Source organism: Phalangium opilio, unplaced genomic scaffold, assembly GCF_054372755.1.
Source record: "Phalangium opilio isolate 3A_F unplaced genomic scaffold, DU_Popi_V2 ptg000046l_1, whole genome shotgun sequence".
Classification (NCBI taxonomy): Eukaryota; Metazoa; Arthropoda; class Arachnida; order Opiliones; family Phalangiidae; genus Phalangium; species Phalangium opilio.
In genome coordinates, this window is record NW_028324169.1 from 5051492 (window position 1) to 5059524 (window position 8033).

Genomic DNA, 8033 nt, shown 5'->3' on the forward strand with positions numbered 1-8033 from the left:
TATTTCGTTGATGCACAGCCCATTCGATCACACTTTGGCTTCACGGGCTATAGAAGCCAATTGGCCTCAAAACGCCAAATACACAAAATTATATCAAAAATCAGAGTTTCCGTCAATGGGAGGAACACCGTTTTATGGTACTAATTTTGAAAATACTGGTTGAAATTTTAATGAGATTTGCAAAATAATGTTTGGTATTTTTGTGCGAAGTTTTTCACTTTCAAAGCTTTTTGTAAGAACATTAAAGCTTAAGTCTCAAACAGTTTAAATTTGTTTCCTTCACTGGTTCGAATTGAAATTTCAGTGAGACACATATTGTTTTAAATTATCGTGCAAAATTTCGAAGTTTTATAACAAATAGTTCTTTTCCTAAAATTTCCCTAAGCGACTAAATAGGTAAAACAAAATTTTAATGAATTTTTTGGAAGTGAATTGTTTGTTTGAAAATTTTGCATCATAATTTAAAACCCTTCAATATGCCTCTCATTAAAATTTCAAGAGAATAGATCAAGTGAAACGAAAGAAACTCATTAAACCGTTCGAAGACCAAGCCCTTTAATTAGGGCTAATTTTCGTTCTAATATTTATACAAAAAACTATAAGAGGGAAACTTTCGAAAATTTGCACAAAGTAGCAAACGTTGTTTTGCACATCTCTTTAAAATTTCAAGAGATTTTAACCAGTAGTTTCAAAATTTGGGGCTAAATAACTGTGTTCCTCCCATAGCCGGTAATGTTAAAAGCTGGCTCTTTGGATTGATCAAGCGAAAAAGCCCAGAACTACCAACACGCGCTTTTACATAGGAAAAACATTGTGTGTAGGGGCTTCCATAGCTTGTTTAGCCAAAGCGTGATCGAGTGGGCTGTGGTTGTAGTAAGGAAGGCAAGAATGAGTACCAGTCAAGTCTAGGAGTCTATATCCGTGGAGTAGAATTTTTAACTGGTCCCTCCTGAATTTTAATAAAAGTTCTCAATTAATAAACTGGTCCCGAAGACTAGTAACCCCCGGATTTCGAATGAAAAACTGCTTTCAATCAAAATCAACTGCTGTAGAATATTAACCACCATTACTGTTTTATGGCTAATCCGTGTATCCCGGGAATCTGTTTAAAAAATTAGACGACACTGGATGCTCTGTAGCTAAGATCTCGTCCTTAAGAACAAGAAAATCCTAAAATTAGAAACTATTCTTCAAGCTTTTACAATAACCCATTGCATAGAATCACTCAATAGTCTGCCTAAGTAAGGCACCTTAAGCCTTGGTCAAAACTGAAATCTAAAAAATAAATTAAAACGGCATCTTAAGTAAATAATTTCAGAGACACATAACTAAACAAAAATTAGTCTCGCCAGTGAAGGTTTTAGTAAATATAGTGCTATATTAACTGAAAAATATCAAGTAAAAGTTTCAAGGCGGTGAAATGGCAAATTAGCGTCGTCTACAGTAGAGTAATGAAAAGTTAGCGTCGGCTGCTGTAGAATTATCTTTTGAGGCACTTACATTTTTAATTAAATTAACATACTTAGACTTAATTGATTTTGATGAAACTTGAAAAAGGCACACCTTGAGTAGTTACATGTTAATTTGAAAGTATTCCGAAACGTAACTTCGCTTTAGTTTTTAAATGATTCGATGTGCTGGAGCACCAAAAACCCCATGTTATTCCTCTGGGAAAAAAAGCTAAAATCTGTGAATTTTCATTTAACATTACACGAAGGTGTGGGTTCTTATCTAGAAGGGCCTACCGGCCCTCTAGAATTAATGCAAAAGTGCCATAACATCTAACAAGCTTTATTACGACAAAGATTCGATACTCGATTAAGAATTATCGCCACTCTAACCAAAGTTGCCATATTTTGAATAAAGGCTGATTACTCGTGACCAATTCATCCGAATTGAATTTGGTGAAAACTTTTCAAATATGAATCGCCCCCGAAGGAATCCGAAAATCAAATTTATAACTTCAAAAATCCAATATTTTCAAAGTTGATAATTTTGACACTTCCAGTTTCCGGTATAAGTACGCGAAGGACAACTGTGAAACGTGTAAAATATGAAAGAGGAATGCAAAACTATTATAGCGCACTTTATTTCAGAGCGCTAGCTTGAATGGTTTTTGAAATATAGCAAAATAATTGAGAAAACTGCAACACGCAAGGACTTTTTTAACAGTCTGTACAAGACGTATCCTTATTGGATGTAAAATGAAGTCTGCTTTATTGTATATTCGCTAGGCTTATAATACTGCTTTAGTAATTCATAAATTTTAACGTCTGCAATTGCTCAACAAAAAAAGAGGAATAATTTTCTTCCTCTCCTTTCCATCCAAGAGAGCAGATTCAGAGAAATCGAGACGAAATTATACACCCGATGTTTTTACTAACCCGACCCGCTCTGTTCTCATTTTACCGTGAAACTTTAGTACTCTCCGTGTCGTCCAAGGTGCACAAAACAGCCGCTTCGGAAAGATTAGAATAGAATTTTCATACCCAATGTTAATTTTCCCTTAGGGTATTATACTCCATGTTATCTCTATAACAAATTTATACCCATCCCGTTCTCTCATTTATATACTACTTATAACAATCGTAGTTTAATGTTATTGAACTATTAAATAACAAATGAATTTTTTCAGTTCATTTATTGAGCTGAATAGTCTGGAGCTGGGAAACTGTTGGAAATGGATCCCGAACAAGAAACAGAAGGCTTCAGTCGGAATTAATTCAGGTTTTAATAAGTTATTTATATTTATTAAGCGTTCGAGTGCCCATATTTAACTACCGTCTTTGTTAATCATTGATTTCTCTTTTTATATTTTCGTTCAGCGTTAACAATCAATTTCGATCTCAAGCGAAGAGAATATCATTTGACCAAATACATTTCAAAGGAATTTGGCATGGGAATTTCAGTCGGAGCTTCTCATCGTTACCTCGATTTAGAAAAAGAGAACAATGTGATTCTAAGGGACCGAACTACCACCGTCATATCAATGAAACAGGTGTGCTTCATCGGTATATTTTGAAACAGTGTAATTTAATACTTATTTATTTTTTTAGACTACAATTCGTCGTTTGAAATCGCCTTACAGAGATGACTGTAGAGACTACAAAGATCAAATGCAAACGGTAGGCTAATACGTCGTTTACAATTTCCCAGTGTAATGAAGATCAACTATTTTTCTTAAACCGTGAATCTATATTACAATATGTTTTAGATTTCTGACACATTTAGACTTGATCTAATTAATTGTATTTTGCAACAACTTAGAGTTTAAAAGTTACGGCCAATCAAAGAATTCTCCTTTAGTATTAGAGGCAGTATCAAGTAGGGTTCGAAAATTACGGTAATTTAGGAAAATGTTACGGTAATTTAGGAAAATGTTACGGTAATTTACGAAAATTAAAAATTAAATTATATTGATCGTTTTTAAGCTAAATAATGAAAAATATCACTTGAACACAGCTATTATTTTTATAGCATAGTACCGTACATTATTTTAACACCGAGATTTGATGTTTGCAGCTCCAAATACCTTTGAACAGCTTCTTCTTACCAATTTTGCGAATTATTGCTATTTCATGAATTTAGAACAAAATTCTAGAGAAGGACCGATATATCGGTTTAGTCAAATTTCGGTGTCGATATATCGGTATGGGCCCACGTCTAGAAATTTCTAACAACTACAGCTTTCCAGCTGACGAAAACGAACTCGACAACAAGAATAGACGAGAAAATCTAATTTCATTTCCTTAATCAAGTTTTCCCACGCTTGCCGTTCGACTTTTTATGACTTACTCATGTCTCATGGGAAGAAATGTGTGCATGCACGGGTAGAGCAAAATATGGAGCTTTTAGACCGTTTTCAAGGTGAAAGAAATGAAAATTCGGTGGTAAACTACCAGCGTAAATTACCACAGTAATTACCAGGGTAATTACCGTTTTCGTAATTTACCCGAGAAAATCGTAAATTACAGTTACCGTGGTAAATTACCGTGTAAATTACCATGGTAATTTACCGATTTAGAACCCTAGGTTTGACCCCTATTAACAGATAAATTAGTGTTGTATATTAAAATGGATATTAGAGGAATGAATTTAGAATAATAATAGCATTGTATTTACGTTTCCTGACTCACGGTTTGAAGAAGATTACTTTGATCGTCTTGAAGATGTATAGGTTGATCGCCTGAAATATTTAGTCATCAATTCCGTTGGTTACGCGGAGAATTATTTTAGGCTGCACATTTAAAGTTATTTGGCGACGAGGATAATTCTTCACGACCGCACATTTTTAATTTAGGTTTACGCCCTGAATTCAGGGTCAGAGTTCTTGACCACCTTCTTCTTTAGCTCCAATCTAACTCTCTTCGTCTGAACTTTTTCCTTCTTCTTCTCCGCTCGTCATGTGCTGAACTTCTCACTCTTCGGAGTTATGTGTGCCTCAAAGGGCCACTCAACGAGTTGATCCTAGGGTTTTTAACTATCTTCGTTTCTTTCGGCTCAGGCACGAGGGTTTCAACCAGCCAGGTAGATTTTGACAAATATGTGGAAATCCAGTCATAGGGATATTTTGGTGTAAAAGTAGGCTTATACTTAATTTTGCTTCATACACTACCCATAGGGAAAGTTAAATACTTCAAAGATTAAGGACGTCACATGATCATGTGATATACTTTGTCACTCACTCACGCGTGTACCGGCAATCTCATCGTTCATGCAAAATTAAGACGAGTGGGATATAGATTAGTACCCTGAATATTTTTATTATCGACGAATCCTAGAATATCGGCTACTTGTCGACTTAAACTTAGAGGGGACTTCGTCAGAATCCTCAACGTGTTTCATTTCAACATGCCCGCTAATTTCGTCATAATGCAATCTGATATGAGTTGATCTACATATTTCAGTATCGTTAATTTGCAATTAATGAATGATAGATTGATAATATCCATGCAGGTGGAATATCAGACACGTAGTTTTTAAGAACTTTTTTCTTCATCAACTTCCGAATTTTTTTTTCTTTTTCGCTTCTCTCTCTTTCTTCTCGGAACTAACAACGATTTCTAGGGGTGGAGAGGTGGTGGTGGTGGCAGAACAGCGATTGGAAGGGAGAGGTTTTTAATTTTGTTTCCTTCTTTTGCGCTCTTTTGAATGCATTTCTTTTTCTTCAAAATTTTTCTTCTACATTTTCCTTTAAAACGTTAAAGAAACAGTTTGTATATATAATTTCTACTAAAGGTACTTTTTTATGGAAACTTTCTAAATTAATGGGATTAGTTAATTTTAAAATAAACGAGGAGATTTTGTTCGAAGGGAAAAAATTCATAGAAGAATCAACGACAGCGTCAGGTAAAATCCCGATTTGTTCGACATTTTCGGCTAACACCCAAGAATTTTGAGTTTGGTAAACCTAAAAATTTCACGAATTATTCTATTTTTCCTTTACCTTTTGTTTTCTTGAGAATAGACTTTATTTTGAAGCTACGAGGCTGGGAGCATTTAATGAGTTGTTGACTGTATAAATACCTTTTTATATCTGAACCTTCCAAATCTTGCAATTTACATAAATGAGGAACTCACGATTTTAAAACACCAACAATTTTAAATACTTCGATCGAAAAATTGGCTTCGTATCCTTAAAAGCAAAGGCCAATTTCAGTTTTGACACGCATACATAGTCCCCCAATTGAAATTTACTAGGCTTGACGCTTATTTTCCTCGTTTTCTCGACTTTATATATATATATTTTTATAAACTCTCAAAATATTGGTATTGTTTACGTCTTTTGGAGCCATTTTTAATACTCGAATGATAAGCCGAATTATAGCCGTTAAGAAAATTATCAATTTGATCGATGTCTCTGTAAGGTACAATCTATCTTCTTTTATTTAGGAACATAGATAGTAGTTTTTTCATTCGGGAGAATATTAGTTCTAATTCTACATTCCTCGGGACAATTTAGACTTAAATCGAATAATAGATAAGAATATGGATTTTTGGTAGCGTCTTTGCAACTTTCTTGAATAAATTTCAAATTATATGGATCTATTTGTTTGAATAAAAAATTGACTTGCATTTTATATCTAATTTGTCTAAATAAAATAATAAATTTAGAGTTCAAAGATATTTCTATTATATTTTTATGAAATAAATTTTGTACTAAGAATAAAACCGATATAGATCTATGATGACTATATTTAGTAAATATATCGGCTATTTAAGTACTTTTATTTTCGCTCATTAAATCGTCAATTATTATTAATATATTTTTAGAGCCGTCGTAAATAGTAATATCATCCGGTAATCCTCGAATAAAATTAATATTACTACTTTTCATATCGTCATAAAAAGGTTGCCATTCCGAATAATAATAATCAATTTGATCAATTTTAGGTTTAAACATACATTCAAATTTTTTATCAATTCTATAACAGAAAACTGTTTTACAGCTACCGGAGCTACCGGCTAACAATATCGATGCTGGATGTTCCAAAGGTATTATCATACGTCTTACTTCGAACTTTATATTAATACGAATGAATCAAAAATAAGAAATGTTATTAAATAAATAATTAAAGCGTTCGCGTACGAGTGCGCGGAAAAATTAATATTATACGCGACCGGATGGAGGCCAGCCCCACACCCCAAAATTTTTTTTTTTTCCATTTTGTAAGAAAACAAAGATATCTGCTTCTTGACTATTTACTAAATTCTTCTTCTTCTGCTCTAACCTTTACCACCAAAGTTATCATTAAGCTGACAAACCTTTCTTGACCTACATATAATGGGGGGGGGGGTTGTTACCTCTCCGAGTGACGTATGTCACGGAGAGGTTCTAATTTCGACGTGTCTGTGTGTCTGTCTGTCCGTCTGTCCGTTGTTACACCCACGTGACCGCGTTCGCAGTTTGCAAATCGGAGCAAACGTGTATTCAATTTCCAGACCGCATTTACAGTCCCGGAAATTGTATTCCACTTACAGGCTATTACTCCATTGTCTGTCTAACAACTCTGTTCATTTGTCCACCCCACATGGACATCAGTCTGAACTTACTAGCTTCTAAACACCACCATCTTCTAGTCTTTCGCCCATTCCACATGGACACCAGTCTGTATTTACTGGCTTCTAAACACCACCACCTTCTCGTCTTTGTCCATTCCACATGGACACCAGTCTGTACACCTGGCTTCCAACACCACCATCATCCTTAAGGTTAAGACATACGCGGCGATAAGGTTAAGACATACGCGGCGATCGGCTAGGGTTACGAGAAACGTCTAGCCTTCCATTGACGGGGTCTTCCGCCAAGGTTCACGCAATTGCGATGTTCTTATCCATAGCTGCGATTCGAAACCCTTATATACTACCTATTTGAGTAAGGCGAAGCAACCGGCGTATGCTTCATTTCAAACGCCAATATTAGTCAAGTCTCTCAAGAATGTTTAATTGTTCTTTTTTAAAACGATGTAACGTTCAATAAGGCGAATAACTAACGAAGAAAATATTAAATATTAATTATATTTATTTTAATATTTAAGATAATCTTGTTTCTCAATTCAAAATTAATACGGAAAGAGTTAAAAAGCAGTCTATGTTTTTGTCTGTGTGTGTCCGTCCGTTGTTACACTAGTGCACTGCGTTAGAAGTTCGTTTTGTTTTGATGTGTAAAGAAATCCTACAGAACCATAATATTCCCTTTATCCTTAATATAAAGTGAATATGTGCAAATATTTTTCGTAATTATGATGCATTTAGTACTTTTGTAGCTTTAAAGCTCTGTTTCATTTTGATATTCCAAAGAGTTTTTTAATATTATTATTTGAAATGGCTGTTTACATATTACTTAAGCTATACTACATATATAGAATAATCCTTGGTTTAGTGATATCATGAAGAAAGCTAAGATCTAAACTCCGGCGGGTATATCTAGTTTTACCCGCAATAGGCTTAGTGAAATAAAGAGTAAATAATTGAGGCCTGAGGTGAAGTAAACTTTGAGTTTTGCTTTTCGTGTCTGAAATGAAGAGACATCA